The 22,170-nt window shown below is 38.7% G+C and overlaps 1 pseudogene; it reads right to left on the bottom strand.

Annotated features, from left to right (window-relative positions):
* Nucleotides 1-4,168: 4,168 nt before the first annotated feature.
* Nucleotides 4,169-8,900, bottom strand: LOC108983277 (annotated as a pseudogene).
* Between the last annotated feature and the right edge of the window lie 13,270 nt (nt 8,901-22,170).

A 22,170-nucleotide genomic window follows, 5' to 3' on the forward strand; every position in this document is an offset into this window, starting at 1 on the left:
CAGCCATTTCAGGAATGCCTTTGGGTCCATTCTGTACTTCCACTTTGTTGGTGCTTATCCCTAAAACAAATCGCCCAAATAGTTTCGCTAAGTTCCGTCCAATAAGTTTGTGTTCGGTTATTTATAAGTGTTTCTCAAAAATTTTAGTTGGAAGAATTCGGCCTTTATTACCTAGCATTATTTTGGAAGAACAAGGTGCGTTTGTTAAAGGCCATAGCATTTTTTAGAATGCTTTGTTGGCACATGAATTATTGCGTAGTCTTAACAGAAAGATTAGGGGTGGAAATATTATGTTGAAGCTGGATATGATGAAGGCCTATGATAGGTTGGAGTGGAGCTTTCTATGGGAGGCTTTATATGCTTATGGCTTTTATGAGAAGTTTATTGGCCTTCTAAAAAATTGTGTTTAGAATTGCAGTTTTTCTATGATGCTTAATGGAACATATCGAGGGTATTTCCAGTCTTCTAGAGGAGTTCGGCAGGGAGATTCTCTCTCACCATATTTGTTTATTCTAGCAGAGGAAGTTTTTACAAGGATGGTTAAACAGGCAATGGAGCTTCAGAGAATTAAACCTCTTGTCATTCCTAGAGTGAGCACGCAGGTATCTCATTTAATCTATGTTGATAATGTCGTTTTCTTTCTAAATGCGGATCAAAAATCGGTGAAAGGGCTCATGGAAATAATTAAGCGTTATTCCAAGTGGTCAGGACAAAAGGAAAACACATCTAAATAGGCAATTTATTTTTCAAAGAATATCTCTCATTCAAGGAAAAAAACACTTACAAAGGATAACTGGTTATGGACTTGGAAAATTTCCTTGTAAATATCTGGGTTTTCCAATAGCTCCTTCAATGATTGGAGTACGCTGTTTTGAGGGTTTGTTAAAGAATGCACGGGTAAAGCTAGATGGATGGAAAGGTATGCTATTATCAGCTGGGGACGTATTATTATGCTTCGGCATGTGTTATCCAGCTTACCTGTTCATCTCATGTCAGTGATGGATGTTCCGAAGATAGTTATTAGGAAGCTTAATTCCATTTTTGCTGGGTTCTTATGGGGAGGAACGGAAGAGCATCGAAAAAAGCATTGGGTGTCTTGGCAAAAGGTTGCTAAACCAGTTTGTGAGGAAGGGTTAGGTATCCGTGATTTAGGGGAGGTTTAGAAGGTAGTTTGAGTGAGGCTCGCTTGGAGTGTTTTATAGGGAAATTCTTTATGGGCGAAAGTTATGAGAGAAAAATACTGTAAAACTTTTCAAGGAAGGTTTCAATGGAATGCCTCTCCCACATGGAGGTCAATATCAGCGTGTTTTCCGGTAATTATTGAGCATTCAAGTTGGAAGATTAATAGAGCGCAATTCCATTTTGGTGGGAAAACTGGTCTAGTCTTGGCATTCTAGGCAAGCAGATAAGTAATTTTGATCAGCCTAATTTGATGCTGCGAGATGTGATTAATGGTGCAGAGTGGAAGGAAGAAGAAATTTTGGCATTGATAGGAAGAGATAAGGCTCGGTATATTAGCTTGAATATGAATCTAGGTGGGTTGGAGATAGACGATAGAGTGTATTGGAAGCCATCGAAGGAAGCTAAGGTAACTGTGAAATTTGCATGGGAGGTGTGTAGATCAAAGAATGAGGAAGTCAAGTGGGCAAAGTTTGTTTGGGATCCTATTATTCCACTTAGAGTGTCCTTTATATGCTGGAAAGGGTTACAAAGGGCTTTTGAGTGTGGACACAAATGTTCAGCATATGGGAATATTTTTCTGCTCTTTGTGTGTCTGTTGTGAGCAACCTAAGATTGAAACAATAGATCATTTGCTAGGAGAAGAGGGTTTTGTGCAGAAACTGTGGAGGAAGGCTTCGGAGATGCTGGGGTTTGAGTTTGATCAGCAGCAAAATTGAAGGGATAGATTGTGGAGTTGGGTTTCTAAAGGAAAATGCTCATCTTAGTTGGAACACATATGGGGGATCATGCCTATTGTCATTGTATGGTCACTATGGATGCGTCGATGTAGGCTGCGAGTGGAGGAGAAAGACACGTCGCTTCAAGCTTGTTTGGAGCAGATTACCTTCTAGTTCAGAAAAATATCTATTAAAATGAAGAGGAAGAAAATACTCACTTGTGGTCAGATTGATATATTACAAAGGTGCCAGATACCAGTAGTTGAAGTACATAGCCGGATGCTTGGGTCGGTTTTGTAATTTTTATAGCATTGTTAGTTTTCTTTTGAGAAGTAATAAGTTTATATGGTATTCTTTCACCATAAGTAAGGTTTGTTATGAATAAAATTGGGGAGGGGTCACTATTGTACATGTGACCCTAACCCTTTAAAAAAAAACAAAAACAAAAACTGCTCATAAATGTATTCCCTAATATCGGCACAACGTTTCCAGCGATGTATTTTTGGTTGCTAAAAGTCATTTTAGCTACTCCGTAAATTTAGTCGTGGTAAAAGACCATATCTGTTGTAGGCCCAACACATGGATGATTGTAGTGAGAGTCTAGTACTCTAACTCTACCATGAATTAATCAAGATGGGTGTATGATAGACGCAATGTAATACAAAAAGTATTGATGTATTTTTCGTTGATACCAAGATTATTTATGTTTCATTTGAAAGTTGCAAGTACGAGGTAACATGACTCGAGAAGAGCTAGAAATAAAATTTGTTGTCGCATTCTTTCGATTTCCGCTAGAGGAATGAATTCAACGTAGAATACTCAAGGTTTGCCCAAGAAGCTCGTAATATGTGTCTTTAGATAGCTGATGGAGTCAACATCTTTTATACGATGAGCACTTCTCATAATACTTGGCAATTTGCCAACCTAAAAGTGCATAAAAGATCTATATTTCATAATCGCCGGGTATCTTTATTCCAAAGGCTATATCACTAGGATATGATATATGGCCGCCATGCTTCAACCACTAATTGTATAGTTGAATGAATGTATTGTTGGAAGAAAAATTCTTTCTATTAGTTATTATTCATCACCTCACACCTCACATTCTATGAAAAAGCTATAGGTGTGGAGTGTGGAAGTGAATAGTAACTGATGTATACCATTCTTCCTGCAAAAAAATAACTTTCTTGCAGCTGTATAAATTCATCTAGTTGCGTTTGGATGTTGAACTGAGTTGAGTTTAGATGATAAAATATTGTTACTATATTATTATTATTTTGATATTTGAAAAAGTTGAATTGTTTATTATATTTTGTGTTGAAATTTGAAAAAGTTATAATGATGAATTAATATGAGTTGAGATGGGTTTAAAAACCAAACGAAGTTGTTTAAAACACCAGATGAATCATTTGTGACAAAATTCGACAACCGACATATTTGGTTGGAAATACTTACATTTTGCAAGTATATTTATTTCGTTGGGAAAGTAATATAGACACAAATGACCTCTTTTCTTGTAATAATCTGTACAGTTTGTTTTCTTTAATCTAGTATTTCATGTATATATATACTTCTAAGAAAATTAATACTTGTGATTATAACTAGATAGACTCTTGTACTATCACGTAGACGATTAATTAAATAATAATGACTACTTGCAATAACTATCTCATGTATAGTGTACATATGGTACCTCAAGATTACTCGAGCACATCTTTTAATCCCTTTCTGAAACTAGCTAGGCAAAGATCACTTGCATGGCATGCATGCATGTTTAATGTTATTTTCCTATATGCTTGCTACACTCGCACAAGCACATGATATATATAAATATATATATATATATATATATATATATATTATAGGCCGGGGCAGAAGAAAGAAGTTGGAGATATGTGATTGCTAACCAAGCCAAGGGCAAACAGACAAAATTAGGAAAGCAAATAAATACATCATCAGAGATCAACAAGTTGCAAACTTAAATAGCTAGATAAATATATTCATTTTTAATTGAAGCAATCCATGGAGTGAAAGAAAAAAAGTAAAGAACAAATATTAAACCTTTTACATTAATCAGTCACTACAAGAAAAACAAACTTTTGTGATCAATTTATTGCAACTAAAAGATTATTTATAACTAATTTTAGTTACAAATAGTAATTTCACTGGAATTAATTGGTCGCAAATATGCAGTTTTCTTCATTAATTGCTCGCAAATTAGCAAGCACATAAGTACGGTACTCCAGACAACTTGAAACAAAGATTATCCTTTAATTATGAACACTTGGATTAAAGGATGCAAATTCAAGCAGCTCTTTCTCGTGTTCAAATAATGCCATGTCTTGGCTCAAACCTTGAAAAGAGCGATGCTGTGTGGAAACATTTTTGGGGATTAGAAGTGCCTGCAGTGGTTAAAATCTTCCTGTGGAAAGCTCTGAACAATATTCTACCTACTAAAAGTAACCTATTCAAGAAGAAGATAGGTGACTATTCCCTATGCCCAATATGTGGATCAAGTGAGGAAACAGTGATCCATATATTATGAACTTGTCTCTCAGCTTCTGATGTATGGGCAGAAACTAACAGTCCAGTGAAGAAATGGGCAAATGAGGAAGTAGAATTCATGTCTCTTTGGATTAAAATCATTGAAGATTTGAAGAAAGAGGAACTTGAGTGGATGGCGGTGGTTATGCATAGGATCTGGCTAAGGAGGAATAGGTTTATTTTTTAGAACAAGTTTTACAGTCCTAAACAAGTTATTTCGATGGCTGGTGAGGGTCTGGAGGATTTCAAAACAGCACAAAATAGCATAAATGCTCCTCTGGAAATAAGTGGTGGATTACATGGGGTGCAGAAGAAATGGAAAAAACCTGGCACCAACATGATAAAGGCTAATTGGGATGCGGCTATGGATCTAGAAAACAAGAGAATGGGAATTGGAATTGTTTTTAGAGATGAAGAAGGAGAGGTTTTGGATTCTGTGTGTGAAGTGAAATAGCATGTGAATGATCCTGCTTTGGCTGAGAGTCTAGCCTTGTGGAGAGCACTCGAGTTAAGTGATGATCTCTCTTTTTCTTTCTCTGAAATAGTATTTGAAGGAGATGCAGCTACCATTATTCAAAAGATCAACAAGGAAGGTGAAGATCAGTCGTGGATTGGGCACATTATCAATGACATAAAACAGGTTTTTCATCAAAAGAAAGGATGGTCAATATGTTATGTTCCTAGAGAAGGAAATTGTGTTGCTCATTTATTAGGAAAACATGCTTTAGTACTTGGGGAAGAAAGGGTTTGGAACGAAGGGGGTCCTTTTGTAATCTGCAATGCCTTAGTGCATGACAAGATGTGTAATTTGGACTCAGTTTGAGGATTTATAATATATGTTCTTATTTTAAAAAAAAAATATAATGCCATGTCTTCTTCACTAAGAGTAATCCAAGCTTCTATTCGGCTGCCATCTCTTGTATCCATCAGAACTACGACATTCTTGAACACCAAACCAGCAAGTGTCACCCACGTTGGCTTCCCCACCCAAAGTCAGCCTCATATAGTGGATATCTGCACCAACTAGAAAAGCAAATCTGGTGCATATCCTTTGAGGCGAGAAGCTTACCAAACTGTTTGACATGCTGACTAATCACAGAGAAAGCCTCGTTCCCATGTAATTTTGTTGCATAATCTTCACTAAAAGCTTCTTTCCCTTTCCTTAATTCAATTACCAAGCTGTGCAAGTGTATCTCAGCGTCTGCTGTTTGTGCCCCAAAAGACCACACGAGATTCCCAAAAGCATTTTTTGGAAATGACGGGACAAGCCTTCCGCGGATATTCATCATTTGGGTCAGTGTAGATGGCATTATAGATCGGCGTTTTGACCTTGAGACGGTTATTGCACATTTCCAAATGAGAGATGACACCGCTTCAACACGTGTGGGTTGCGCAACTCTAGCGCTGGCGGCTTTTGCCTTGAGAGATGCAATCTTTGATGCATCGAAAACGTACCTCCTCGTAATAGTCGTCTCGTTCACCAAGCTCATGGCTGGAGCCAAGATTGTGTACTCAATTCTTGGTGGTATGCGAGATGCTGCACTGAATTCTGGTAGCAGTACTGCCTCATCGGTAAACGCTGCAAGAGCCATGCCAGCCCAGCTGTGAATGAACATACTAGTCGCAGCTGCATCGACTACCCTGTGGGAAACACACACCAATGGCCATTCCTCCATTCGAAGAAACTAACTTGAACTAGAACCAAACGCTATGTGCTTGCTTGCAGAGATTCAATCTCTTTAGGAAGAAGGTGGTACACCATTTTCTGTTCGGGTTGTTCAAGAATGTCTGAGAGATGAAACTGTAAAGTTAGTGCTTGATTTCCAGTCCTGAGTGACAAGAAGCTCGATAGAAGTTGCCAAAAAGTTTCTCATCTTTCTTTTAATTTTCCTTTTTTTTAATTGAAGACAACGCACGTGACATTGGCCATTTTATTTATTGATTTATGGGAATTATTACGTACTGACACTCATGACCAGCTTGTATTCTTTCGTTTGTTTTAATCACATCGGTGATCGTGATTACAACCACTCAATTTTGGTCGGTATTGGATATGGGAAAGGCCTGGGCGACCGAGAGATCGTCTCGAGACATTTTTCTCAATACTGCTTTTAATTTTTTATTTGGTTATTTGTCACTGAAATTAGAGAGTTGCCACATGTTTCATAAATAATGTTAAAATTGCTCATATATGTTGGCTAGTTTGGATTATGGGCAACTCACTCTATTGATCTCAACTTTGGATTTAGGAACACTATATAATGATTATAATAATAATAATAATTCCAACAAGTCGTCTCTGGTTTAATTAAGTAATTTTGTAATGCCTCGTACCTCAAACCGGCCAGCGTGCTGGTGTTGACAAAGCCCCCAACAGCACATGTTTTTCTCATCCATCTTCCCATTTGTTTATTTTTAATTGGTACGGAATTGAAGAAATCCACAATTTAAGGGTAGTTGAATGAGGATGAATTTGTTGGTAATGCCCTTTGGAGGGGATAATTCCCTCCCCCGTCCCACTGGGTTGGGCCTGGCTAGATGATAAAGCCCCTTTCGAGCTGCAACCTGCCTTTTCCCAAGCGGTCCTGCCCACGAATTGTGTTAACAGAAAGGAAATGCTTTGCACGAGAAACAAGTCAAAGGGGACAGACGGGACGCATCATCCCTGAAACTCGCCTATGATGACTAGTATTAAATGATACACACTGGTAAGTGAATGGAAAACATGAGTGACCCTCCATTCTTTGACGATGGGGACAAGAAGTGACGCACCAATCGTTAATCGTCGAGGTACCACCTGGGAAGCCATGCCATATTAATGGCACCACCTCAGATGCTATGCCGCATTAAAGGCTATGATTGGGGCAATTGTGGGCGTGACACAGACCCTTTAATGCAGGTGCGGGAATGTCCGGGTACAAATTAGACTCTCTGAACTTACTATTCTTCTGTAAATCTCTCAGACAAACTACTAACTTTGATATTGGAGTCTTTCCAGACCACCACCGAGCCCATCTTTATCTAATTTGTGATCACAGGTGGAAACCTCACGGCTCGAGTTGTAGGAACTTAGTCCAGGTGTATGAAACACTTCTATAACACGCATTTCCATTTCTACCGATCAACTCTAGAAGGTCACTGCCCATGGAAGCTTCAAGTATTTTCAATGATACAAAGACTCTAGAAGTCAACTTCTTGGCACGTGTTCACCTTGGATGGTGGAGCTATTAGTTCAAGGATTGTGGAGCAAACTTGCATTGCAAGCAAAAGAGATATAATATAGGTACTAAAGTGTGATACCCTGCTCCTTCCTTCTTACGTATGCTTCTTCTTTTTTATGTATGTTCTGTCTTTATGACGTAAGCAAATCCCGATGGCAGAGATTTTGTGATTTGTCTGCCCCTTCTATCTAGCGACTGCGAGACTCGTCATGCGTGCCGAACCATGATAACGTGTTTTGAAAGATATAGTGTGACTTCTAGGGCACGCCCACTGTTTTAAATATGCTGAAAATATTTATAAGGAGTATTTTCAGTGTTATTGAATTAAGATTGATCTTAAATACGACAATCATAATATTCTTGAAGAGCTCCAAAAATATTATAATTGTCCGAATCATTTTAATATTATTATTAAAATGATTTCAATTATTTAAGATATTATGAGATTTAATTTATGTTGAAAGCTTTTATTAACCAAATGGTTTTATTCTCCTTAATATGTTAAGTGAGACTTCATCATTTTACTAATGATGAAGAATATTATTTTATAAACTAAAGTTAGTTTAAAATAATATTCTACCTTAATTCCTTTAAGCGCTTTTAACTAAGTTAATACTTATGCATTTTAAATCAGTGTTTGAGATCCATCGTTAAATTGTTACGTCGATCCCTAGACGAAGGGACTGGGTTAAATACGCAACCCATCCCCCCCTTCGTCGATGCTCCATGCCCCAGCCCGGCATCGCTGTGCGTCGGCAGCCCTCACCGCCAGCACCGCCAGCTCCACCTCACGCCGGTGAGTCCTCCCATGCCAGCCTCTCTCTCTCACGCTCTCCCTTTCTCCCTTTCGGAAGTGCAAACCCCGAACGGGCTTGGTGTCCATTGCGCCGCCGTGTGGCGCACCACCTCCACGGCAGCTTCTTCTTCCACCGGCCATCACCCTCCAGTGAGCTCAAGCCCTCCCATGCAGCCACCTTCCCCGTCGCACGCACAAGAGACCCAAGCACGGCTTCACCGTGCGCTGCCTCTAGCACTGTCGTACGCGGTACCCACGGCCACCAAGCACTGCCATGGACCTCCCCTTTCCTCCTCCATGTGACCCATGGCCAGAAGCCCCTCCTCCACGCATGAGCTTCGCCTTCTCACAGGCACGGGTTACACGCCTCCCACCACCGTACACCATCACCCACGGCAGATGACCGCCACCTTTAGCCTCCTCAAGCCACCAACAAGCCATCCCGACCATCCACGGCCCCGATCTGCCACCCATGCACGCACACTCTCCCTCACTCTCTCATGGGTTTCTCCCCTTCTTACACGGCCATCCCCCTTCCTCCATCGTGAGCCATCGTGGCGCCACCCCAGTGCCACCAGGAGCTCCACTAGCAACCCCTCAGCCCAACCCTAGGTCCAAACCACCACTTTGAGTGGTGGGTAGTCACTACACATGATGGACAACCACTGCGTGTGGCTGACCGCCACTGTACAAGGCTAGATCCGCCGTGTTACGCTCCTTGCCACCATCACAAGGCCACCACAAGCCCTTTCAATACCACACTTAGCTATCCAAACGCCTAAACAGTTAACGTACGTGGGCTAGCCGCCACGTACGACTCTTCCAACATCATCGACTGTGACGATCAACAAGCAACGCACGGGTTATCCCGTCGATGGTATAACCCTCTATCCCTCATTAATTATGTTAGATATTGATCAGTTGACTAGGTTGTAGACTGTGCTGTTGGTATTTGTGGAGTTGTGGTATTGTGATGTGGTGATGTGTGATGAAGTGTTGGGCATATATGTGTCGGGTGGAGATGTGTAGTGTCGTGTAGTGTACTATGAAGTGTTGGGCATAATTGGGAAGTGTGCTGTGAAGTGTTGTGGACTGTGCCGTGTAGTGTGGTTGTGGAGTTTGTGTTGTATTGGTCGTGGCAGATGGAATGAGAATAGTACACGATGGGTGTACTTTGTGTGTGGCATAATGTGAGACAAGGAGAGTATATGTAAAATATACCCTCCTGGCATAGTGTGGAACGGGAAGAGTACACGCTGAGTGTACTCTGTGTGGGGTATGGTATATGAAGGGAGTACATGTGGAATGTATTCCGTGTGACGGGGTGATGCACCATGTGGCGGATATGCCGTAATGGTGATGTGGCGTAATGCATGTGAATGGAGTACATGTGGAGTGTACTCCATGTGGTGGAGTGATGCACCATATGGCAGGTATGCCATGATGGTGATATAGCGTGGTGTATATGAATGGAGTACACGTGGAGTGTACTCCATGTGGTGGAGTGATGCACCATATGGCTGGTATGCCATAATGGTGATGTGGCGTAGTGTGCATGAAGGGAGTACACATGGAGTGTACTCCATGTGGTAGAGTGATGTACCATATGGTGAGTATGCCATAATGGTAATGTAGAGTAGTGTGTATGAAGGGAGTACACGATGAGTGTACTCCATGTGGTATAGTGATGCACCATATGGTGGGTACGTCATAATGGTGATGTGGCGTGATATGTATGAAGGGAGTACATGTGGAATGTACTTCGTATCGCGGATATGCCATAATGGTGATGTAGCATATGTAAAGGGAGTACACGTGGAGTGTACTCCATGTGATGGAGTGATGTACCATATGGATGGTATGCCATAGTGGTGATGTGGCGTAGTATGTATGAAGGGAGTATACGTGGAGTGTACTCCATGTGGCAGCGACACCCTGTGTGGCATGTCGTAGAGATAAGGATGATTATGTGATTGATGGGCGTGGAACGTGATGGATAGTGTCGGAAATTGTGGAACGCTATCCCGAGGTAGCTATGGTGAGGCCTGTAGTCTAAGGTGACGGGTGTCACCATACTTGACTTATGGCTGAGAATAGGCGTGAAGTAGCAGAACAAGTGTAAGAGTGCGCAGTGGAAGCATGACTAAGGAATGTCAGGAAATGACATGACTATTGACAGTCGTGCTTGTGATGGGCGAAGAAGCAGATCAAGTGTAAGAGTACACAACAGAAACATGACTGGGCAACGTCACGAAGTGACGTGGTTATGGGCGGTCATGCTTATGATGGGTGAAGTGTTAGAGTGTAGGAATGGTGTAATGGGAACGTGATGAGATGTCACGGTGTGACAAGAATACGTAAGGAACCGTACTCGTGATGAGTTAGGAGTTGGCGTAGAAATGATGTAACAGGATGTCAGGTGATGTGACAAGGTCATGGTGTAGCTTGGGAGCAATCTCGAGCTATATGACGTGACATAAGGCGTAGTTGTGAATGGAGTCCTATCATGTCAAGTGTTGGGTTGAGTTGTCAAAAGGGACGGGTAGCGTGAAGAGTCATGCTAGCCGGGTTAAGAGAAGGTTGATATCGGAGTATGGTGCTTGTTTATACAAGCTGGTGATCAACATGTCATATGTTGATCTTAGGTGATAAAGGGGTAAGGTACATGTGTAATCTGGTTAGACACATGTGCAGGACGGATTCACCATATGTAATGGGTAATCTGTCCTTAGCACAGTTACATGGTGCTTAAGCCTCAGAGTTGGCTTAGAGCCGTGTGGCTTGTATGGATGGGAATGAGGATTAGTATGGGCTAAGGTGCATGAAGATAGTGACGGGTGTATTATCTAGGATTGGGATGCGTGATTCCATTGGTCAGAATCATGCGTTGGAATGTGATTGTAAGAAGAGTAAGATGAATGTCTTAGTGTCTTAATCCTAAGGTGAATCATGGGTTCACTTTAGTGGGCGAGCACTCGAGACAAGGCCTGGAGTTAGAAGATGTGGTGACCGTAAGTGGTCCCCGAAGGGTTTAGCATAGTAAAGGGTACGTAAGTGCATGGGATAGAAGGAGAGTGTTCCAAATGAAACATAATTCTATTTCTAGTTTAAGTTACTTATGCATTAGATAGAAAATGACGCTAAGGTATGTGTATGCATGTAGGTTGCCATCTGACAAGCACATAAATGGACTGCATGATATGCAAGTAGCATGGAGTCCTGCTAAGTATTAAGTTCATACTCTTCTAGAGTTTTCCAAGATACAAGAAACGCTCTTCCTTTAAGATGCTTACGAAAAGAAACGAAAGATGCTTTAAGAAAGAAAATGCTAAGTGTTTAAAGGTATAAGTATGTACGGCCCCTCCTTAGCAACCCTTTTTACGCAACTAAAGTTTTAATTGTACGCATGTGAATGGATGACTATACGCTGTATCTATTGTATGTATTTTCTAAGAAAATCCATAAACTGATGAAAATGTATGAAAGGCATGACAATGGATGCTTTTATGGATCCTACAAACCGACGCTTTCATGTGCCCCACGAGGTGATGCTTGTGGATGCCATGATTGAGTACTTTCAAGGTGACACTTATGGATGCCATGAAAGTTGACATTTGAGCCCATGTATGTTCTTAAATGACGTTTTCCATGAACGAACTGTTAAAGAAAGAATGGACTGAAATGAACTGAAAAAGGAAAAGACGATTTTCGGGCTTACGCCCCAAACGATGTTTTCCCATGAAAATAAATGTTTTCTCATGAAAGGACTGTTAAATGAAAGATTGAACTGAATGAAAGCTCCAGCTCTTTCGAGCTAACATGAACGAATGAATGAGAAGCAAAGAAAGACATGAAAGTATGAAATATATAAAGATACGTAACGGCCACATGAATGAATGAAAAGCGTACCAATGAATGGGCAGATTGCAATGCTGGGTAAGTAGTACTAGAAGTGCACCCAGTGCTGCCCCCTATGAAAGGGATTCCTAACCCATGGCCACGGGCGGAGTCTGGGTCCAAAGGAAGACCGCTAACCCCAACACACGGGGCGTAATAGTGTGTACTGGCTTATGAAAATGATAAGAATGAATGAATGTATGCATGCATGTATGAACGCACAAATGCATGAACCTTTAAGAAATGAAGGCATTGACGGGGGACACGTTTTAAAGAAAGGAAAGCCTTTTGAAAGGAAAAACCCTGTCCAATGAAGTTTTCAAAAGAACGCACATATGCACGTAAGCATGCACGAATTTTTGAAGAAATGAAGGCACTGACAGGAAAAACATTTTACAAAAAGGATGCCCATGTTTAAAATAGAAAAACTCCGTCCAATGACGTTTTCAAATGAACGCACGTATGACACGTATGCATGCACGTAATAATATGTACGAATGATGAATGCATGAATGAAAACCTATATTATTATATTTTAACTGTATAAAGTAATGCTTACGAGTCTTTGACTCATTTTAGTTTTTATGCATGTCCCTCCCCCCACAGGAACTGGATGATCAGGACGAATAGGGCCCATGGGGAAGAGCACGGAAGTCTAGGCACTAGTTTTAAATTTACGAGTGGCCTTTTTATTTCAAGATTTATGTTTTCCGTAGTAAACCTCTTTTATTATCAAAGTACATTTTAATTTATAAACGTGGAGTCTTGCACCTTGGGTATGCAAGTGAAAAGTTTTAAATCAGACGGTAATTCCCGTCGTCTTTTCTAAAAATATTTTGTAAAAAGTCCCACCACAAGGACGGGTGTTACATAAAGTGACGTAATAAAGTCTATCAATCATGGTTTTGTTCGATTATTTATAGATCATGAGGTTATATTTCGATCGAAGTTTTCATGGATTTAAAGGTTAACTAAACCTATATATTGATCAGTGCACAAGAAATTCTACATGCAGCTGTAAAAATTAATTATATATAGATAACAGAAATCAAAGGTAGTCCTTCTAATTATAGTAATACAAAACATGGATTTTAGAATGAAAATTTTCATCCCAAAAGATTTTTTTGGAAAAATTTAAATTTCATCCAAAAAAATAATTTTTGGGACAAAATTGAACAAAATTGTTCGATAGCATTCGAACGGTAAGTTGTTTATGTGACGATTAATCTGCGTCCCAGATAGACAATCAAACAGTCAAATCTTTTTGTTTGACTTTAAAAATATGTTCGAATGCATTGGATTGAGTGGTTGATCGAAAGCAATTCGCTCTAACGTATTAATACGGAGAAATGTTCAATCGTTAAATTCAGTGTTAGACCATACCCTATGTTCAAACACATTTCGTTGCGCGATCGATCGAACTACTATACAAGTACAAGTCATGACACTTAGATGCCTTTATTAGTCAGAATATCTCTTGGTCATGACTTAGGGCAGGTTTGGTAACCAAAACAAAACACAAAAATTTCATCTCATCTCATCTTATCATTACATCTTTTTCAAATCTCTATATAAAATATAATAAATATTCAACTTTTTCAAATTCCAAAACAATAATAATATTAAAACATAATATTTTAAACTTCAAAACAAAACACAAAATTCTCATCTCACCTCCCAAACCTGCCCTTAGAGATCATCACAAATTTTTATGATAAATCTTGTTTACTGCAACATATATAATTAAGATCAAATGAATTTATTTCTTAAATATATATATATATATGCTTGTTCATATGAATATTTTGAACAAGATCGAATATTAATTTTAATTCACTCTATTTGGATTTGAGAAATCTTGTAACCAACCTATTAATTTTGGACTTTATAACTTTAATCTATTAATATAATATTTTATGATACGGATGTAGTTTGTTTTTGGTTGACTACTTGATACATGCCTTTGTCAATATGCAGCAGCAATTACGGTATCCAATGTGTTCATATATACATGGATTAATTCAGTCTCCTTTGATCCTACTGTACGTGTATGATTTTATTGCCCTTTTGCACTGTAAAACAATATCTGTCAAAAACGTATCGTCGTCTTCATGATCATCATGGGCCATGCATCCTCAGTGTACATCAAGCATAAACCCACCAAGTTGGGTAGATAGCCACTTAATTATAAAAATACAATTAATAATCTTGTCGTTTACCCACCGGTGGACGTTCTAATCCTTCTATGTAAGAAAAAGGAAAGATTGGAAAACTTCTACAACATTAGAAAGACAGAGAGAGAGATCAGAGGTGAACAACAAGAAATTACAGCAAGCGGATGTTCTTTGCTATCTACCAGGCCGGAAGGAATTATCTTTGGAAATGTTCAGTCCACTACAACAGAAAGGGTCTTTTGGGACGAAAATTTTCGTCCCAAAAGACCCCAATTTCGTCCCGTAAAAATTTTTGGGACGAAAAAAATTCGTCCCAAAGTCGTTCCAATATCACTGTGCCAAAAGGTATTTTGGGACGAAAATCACCATTTCGTCCCAAAAAATTTCTTTTGGGACGAAATTGAAGGAAACCGTTCGAACGAAAATTTTTTTTCGTCATGGTTTAAATTCATCCCAGAAAATAGTTCGAACGGGAAAATTTTTAAGTTCGAACAGTAGTAACCTGTTTGAACGATTTCGAAATATGTTCGAACACACATGAATTCGTTCGAACGTTATGAATTGTCTTTGTGTTCGAACGTTAAATGGTCAGGTCGAACACGCTATATGGATTCGAACGGTATAGGATATGTTCGAACAGGACTGAAATTATTTACGTTCGAACGTTGTGTGATCTTTCGAACACGACGAACATGAATTTCGTTCGAACATATTGTCTACGTTCGAACGCTATTGTCGTTACATAGAGTTCGAACGTTTTACGTTCGTTCGAACGATATCTCTTTAATTTAAATCAATAATAGAAAACCAAATAGACATTCATACTATTTGCCACAATACATTAGAAACTGTTTAACACTCACAAAAGTGTGAAAATAAGCGCAAAGTAAATAAATAACAGTCGAGACAGGTATTGTTCGTACATAAATAGATAATCCCAAAATCCATCAGTTGTTTGGAGGCCTGTACTGTTGCATAAGCTGCTGCATTTGGAGTTGCATCTGTCTTCTGAACTCTTCTTGTTGTTCTTCATGTTGTTTGAGGCGCATCTCCATATCTGCTTGTTTTGCCAATTGAGCCTCTAACTCATGCTGTCTTGCAGTCAATTCTTCGATTCTGGAATTCGCATTCTCTAGCGCTATAGAAGTCATAGATGCATTCCCAGAAGAAGAGGAAGAGGGACCAGGCTTTACACAACGACCCAAACCCCTCAAATATCCTGAACGTTGACCCAGGACTTGTGTAAAAATCTCAATATCACTTGTTGAGGAATTTTGATCTGACGCAGATTCAGCACGTAGGGCAACCATTTTATCCTAGCCATATATAAGATAAAGAATTAATATCGTCATAAATATTCTAATATATTTAATTCAAACAGGTTATAAAACTTACATAATTTTCACGGGCATCAGGATGAGTCCACTCTCCATTACGATCAGTGTGCGATGCAGCATATAATTTTGTCAGATCATAATTAGTATCTGAATCTTGCTACAATAAATGTGTTAAAGATATAAAGTCATTATGATGAGTCCAAATAATTAACTATATCCAATAAAAAAAATAGCAATACCAATTTCTGAGAAAGAAGATGGAAAGATCTTGAGCCTGCATGATGATTAATCTTCAATTTTGATCTATTTGTTTTGTTTATAGAACTTCGCTCCTGCAAAGAAATTGAACATATTATGAAGCGAAATGACAGATATGACAAGTAAAATAATTAAATTTCATTATACCTGATATGATGGATCCTCAAACATGTCACAAAGTTTTTCCCACTCAGAAGGTCGGACATCCTGGAAAGGATGTTGGCGTGCATCTTCCTTCTTCTCAAACTTATTATAATGCTCATGACACCTCGTCTTATATTTGCGGAATGCATTACCCATAAGCTCTTCCACAGTCTTACGCTCCTCTCTCCGACCAAAATTTAATTCGAAATCATCCTTAAAAAAATAGTCACAAACACATTATCATTTATAATATTCTAAATTTAAGTAAAGTATAGGAATTTATTCTACTAAATCAATATTTTAAACATTACCAAACAACGCTTCTTGATAAGCTCTTTAACATCTTGGGGGACTCTCTTCCATGAAGTCGTTGCCAAAGGTGCGTAAGTTCGTGTAAGAGCACCCACATGTGATGCAAGCCAAGCTGCTGGTTGTCCTTCGCCCCCAGTATGTTCGTCAGGAATGTTAACCTTGATCTTACCCACCTTCCGATATTTTTCCAACGTCACCCCTCTAGTGGTGCCTCGACCTTGACGAGATTGTACTGTAGATTCTATAAAATATAACATTGTAATCAATTGCATTTATATTTCTATTACAGGACCTTAATTAATAACTTTTATGAGTATTAAATTTTTACCTTGTTCTGTAGAATCAATCTCTAATGGTGAGTCTGAAGGAGAGCTAGGAACAGGTGGAGATGGGTTGCGAACTTCCTTCCTCTTTGGCGGCATAATTTTAAACTACTGATACATTCAATAAGTAAAATATTTGTCATCAAGTGGAATGTTAACACTTAATTGGTCAATCAGAATCTGTATCAGTTTCATTTGACAATTCGCTCTCATCATCTGTAGATACTTCAGATGATTCAACATTTTTCTCAACTGTCGCATCAACAATTTCAGCCTCAATATCTTCTCTATTTAATGGAATCATCTCATACTGGCTCAAATCCACAAACAAATTTAAGGCGGGTTGACTCTCTTGGTATGCTTCTTGAGTAGAAGAGTCATCTTCTTCTTCATCTTGTCCTTCCACCTGAGGGATAACATCATATATATTTCTTGGAGAATATTTTTGAACTACTCGCCATTGATTTCCTAACTTCGGGTCATCTAAGTAGAATATTTGAGATGCTTGAGAAGCCAAAATAAAAGGATCATCTTCATACCATTTTTTTGATGTATTAACACTCAAAAAATATTCATCATCACGGACTCCAGTACGAGGATTGCTTAAATCCCACCAATCACACTTAAACAGATACACCGCAAGCTCTCCCAAATATTTCATTCCAATTATATCGACAATAACCCCATAGAAATCAATATTTTCTCCATCATGACTTCCTTCGACTAGGACACCACTATTTTGGGTTTTCCTATAACAATCTCGATCCAGTGTGTGATACCTACTTCCCCGAGAAATACATGCAGAATATCGAGCAGCGCGTCTCGATGGGCCACGCGCCAATGCATACAGTTCATCAGATATATCATTTGGATTATTCGCATGCAATTGTACAACCTACATATTGAGTAAAGCATATACTATATCAAAGTTGAAATTAATATTTTTTCATTTGTTATTGAGTAACGCATATGTAATTTCATTACCCGTTCTTCAAACCATCTCGGGAACTCCTCTTCATGTTTCTGGTTTATATCATTTACTCCTAGTTCCTTGAGCACGTTAATATGATCACTGAAATTGATGATTACCACAAATATATTATATTTTGTATTTTTTCCCTGACGTAATGAGGCAATTTAAATTAAGAAAAAGTTATAACTTACTTCAAGTAGTTCTCTATCTCAGGGCAATTGTTCAGCACGTACCACTGAGCTTTCTCGAACTCTCTTCCACACAAGTCATAACCACGCACTGCACCAATTGGACGAACTTGTTGGGAAAACACAGAATATATAGTCCGTTGTCTTGCTCGGTCAACGTCAAAGTTTCTTTCTGGCCGATCAAACCGAGTGTCAACTCCGTGGAAATATTTGGAACAGAAGGTATGCCACTCATCGTCAATATATGCTTCTGCAATTGATCCTTCTGGACGGGCCTTGTTACCCACTGTACGTTTCAACTTTCCAAGAAATCGTTCAATGGGATACATCCATCTATATTGAACTGGTCCTGCAAGTCGAGCCTCACGTGGCAAATGAACGGCTAGGTGAACCATGACATCGAAGAATGACGGTGGGTAAATACTTTCTAGCTTACACAATATTATGACAATTTCTCGTTCCATTCGATCCAAAGCTTCTACATTCAACGTCCTCGCACATAAGTCTTTAAAAAATGCACCCAACTCAGTCAAAGCCACACGCACATCTCTGGTCAAGTACCCACGGATACCAATAGGCAAGATACGCTGTAAGAAAACATGACAATCATGACTTTTTAATCCAGTTATTTTCCAATCATTTGTTCTGACACACCTTGTTAGATTCGAGGCATAACCGTCCGGTAATTTGATCTTCATTAGCCACTCACAAAATGTAACCCTTTCATTCCTTGACAATGTATACCACCCAATCGGCATGTAGACAGACGAACCATTTTCTTGCAACTGCATTTCCTGTCTTATTCCCAACCGCTTCAAATCCTTCCTTGAGTTTATTGTATCCTTTGTTTTTCCTTCAATTGACATCAATGTTCCCAATACGGATTTGCAAATATTTTTTTCAATATGCATAACATCAAGGCTATGTCGCAATTTTAACTTCGACCAGTACGGGAGTTCGAAAAATATATTCTTCTTTGTCCAATTCAACTCATTCGTAGCTCGTTTTCTCTTTCGTTGTTTTTTACCAAATTCATTACAACCAACATCTATAAATTGTGCAAGTACATCTTCGCCAGACAAATATGGTGGAGGTTGGCCCCATTCAACAGTTCCATCAAACATTCCAGAATTTCCACGCCATCTATGGTCACCAGGTAAAAATCGACGACGATGACCCATGAAACATAATTTCCTCCCGTACGTAAGCCATTCAGATTTGGTATATTTGTTACAAGTTGGACATGCCATTTTCCCCTTAGTACTCCAACCTGACAAATTCCCATAAGCTGGAAAATCATTTATTGTCCACAACACCGCAGCATGCATGTTGAACGACTTGCCTGTTGACGAATCAAATGTGACAACCCCATTCTCCCACAAATCTTTCAATTCTGCAATCAATGGCTGTAAGTGTATGTCTATATCATTTCCCGGTGATCTCGGACCTGGGATGAGCAAACTCATCATGAAATATGGATCTTTCATACACTTCCAAGGTGGTAAATTATACGGCATAAGTACAACTGGCCAAGTACTATGACTAGTACTCATGTTCCCAAAAGGATTAAATCCATCTGTTGCCACCCCAAGTCTTACGTTACGCGGTTCTTCAGCAAACCATGGGTGTTCCTGATCAAATTCCTTCCACACCTGTGAGTCAGCAGGATGTGACAAAATATTCTCGTTCCTTACTCTATCTGATGAGTGCCATGTCATATCTACAGCCGTTGCGCGTGACATAAATAATCGTTGTAATCTAGGTATCAATGGAAAGTGGCGGACGACTTTTTGCGGAACATTTGCCTTGTCCGATGTCCATCTTGACTCGTGGCATATAGGACACTCGTTCAACTGCTCATTCTCTCGCCAAAATAATATGCAGTCATTCGTACATGCATGTATTACGTTGTAATCAAATCCGAGTCCTCGTTTCAACTTTTTTGCTTCATAGAAGTTACGAGGTAAAGTATTGTTTGTCGGCAGTGCCTCTTTAAACAGCTCAAGTAACATATTGACTGCCTTAATAGATAATCGACACATTGATTTTATGTGAAGCAATCTTACGGTAAACGACATCTTACTATGTCTTCTGCATCCTGGATATAGCTCACGCTGTGAATCATTCCACAAGCGTGCAAAAGTGTTATGGCCCCCATCATTTGAGCTTAATGTGTCCGTGTCGCCTTCATCCACAAACATTCCCGCACCGATGTCACCTAACATTTCCTCCATATCCTCATCGTAATCATCTCCAACAATCTCTGGTTGTACATCTTCATCGATCTCTTCTTCTTCATGTGGAGCCTCAAATGAAGTTTGATATGGTTCGCCGTGTAAGACCCAATCAGTATAACCCTTATCAATACCTTTGACAAACAGATGTTCTCTCACCAAGTCTATCTTATGAGAACGCAAATTCCTGCATTCTCTGCATGGGCATCTGATACGCCCATCACTATCACATGTACCCAATGCAAACTTCAAGAATTTCTTAACACCTTCAGCATATACATTGTAATTCTGACCCAATCGATCGGTAACTCTCATCCAACTCTTATCCATGCCGACTATATTCATTACAAACAATATTGTAATGCATCAGCAAACATCCATATATCATGTACCAATTAATGATTATGCCACCTTTCACCGGGTAGTTGGTCCTATCCCGTTCGAGATTGTAAGATCATAGTCGCCAACCTATGATCTATTATCTGTCACGTCTTACAAAATTTCGGCAGCATCTCCCCATAGTTCTCCAAATATGCTCGTTTCGTTGTGTGCACTGACGATTAACACGTCGTTGCACCATCACCGAAACTGCATATCCAGAGAACAATGGATGAATCTACCAAAATCATAATGTTGGACGACAACAGATATAGTTCTATACTTTGCAAGAATGATCTTACAATCCCAAACTGTCCACTCTGGACAATTCAAGAGTTATCAATCAAGCATTCATCCGGATTGATAACTCTCGAACGGGTCTAAGATTTATTTTGATGAACAAACAATATTTATTCCAGATTTTAATTTAAATATTAGTTTTACATGTTTATAATTAAGTATTTTAATTTAAAGATTTAGTAGTATTTTAATTTGAATATTAATTTTATTAATTTATCTTGAAGTATTTAAGTATTATTAAATCTTAACTATTTAAGTATTATTAAATCTACCAAAATTTATATTTTATTTTAAAATTTTAGTAGTGTTTTAATTTGAATAATAATTTTATTTATCTAGAATTAACAATATTAAATGGTAGTAGTACATATAATTTACACAACTATCCCAAACTATTTGTATTATGTATATGAAATGTCATTACCCGTTCGAACGATGATGCCCTATGTTCGAACAAAATTAATACGTTTGAACGGTAATCCTAATCCGTTCGAACGTATTCGTTCCAGATTCCAGTCGTCTTCAACAACGCCGAAAACTCCATTAATTACAAACTCTAACAAGCACAAACACCAATTTCAAAGCATACAACTTTCTAACATTGCAAAATATTAAGTTCAAATCATACATTTCTATTTTAAAAGAAATACCTGACAAATTGAAGATGAAAATGAAATAATCCGAGAATAATCTGAAAATAATCACAAACTATCCTACACATATTAATCCGAGAATAATGGAGTGAGATGAACAATTTTTTTGAGCTTAAGGGCTAGTTTGAGACAGAATACCTCTAATATGCGAAGGGTAATCTTCAGAGCACGGAGCGACAGCGCGGAGAGAAAGGAAATTGTGAGGTTCTGTCGTGTTTTTGAAGAACATTTCATGTTCGAACGGTTATTTACTAACCGTTCGAATGTGAAAATATTAAGCGGGAGAAAATTCCCTCCTAATTTTCACATTCGAACGTATAAAAAGTATGTTCGAACGTTATTGAATTATTCCCGCTCGAAAATTTATCGTTCGAACGTTAATTTCTAACTGTTCAAACGGTATTACAAAGTTTTATTTTTTTTTTCATTATAATGTTGAATAAAAGAACAACATTAATATATGTAGACATATTAGATGATACTATATTTTAATTGGCGGGATATTTTCCCACCACTGCAATAATCCGTTCGAACTATAAA

The sequence above is a fragment of the Juglans regia genome, chromosome 16 (genome assembly GCF_001411555.2).
Source record: "Juglans regia cultivar Chandler chromosome 16, Walnut 2.0, whole genome shotgun sequence".
Classification (NCBI taxonomy): Eukaryota; Viridiplantae; Streptophyta; class Magnoliopsida; order Fagales; family Juglandaceae; genus Juglans; species Juglans regia.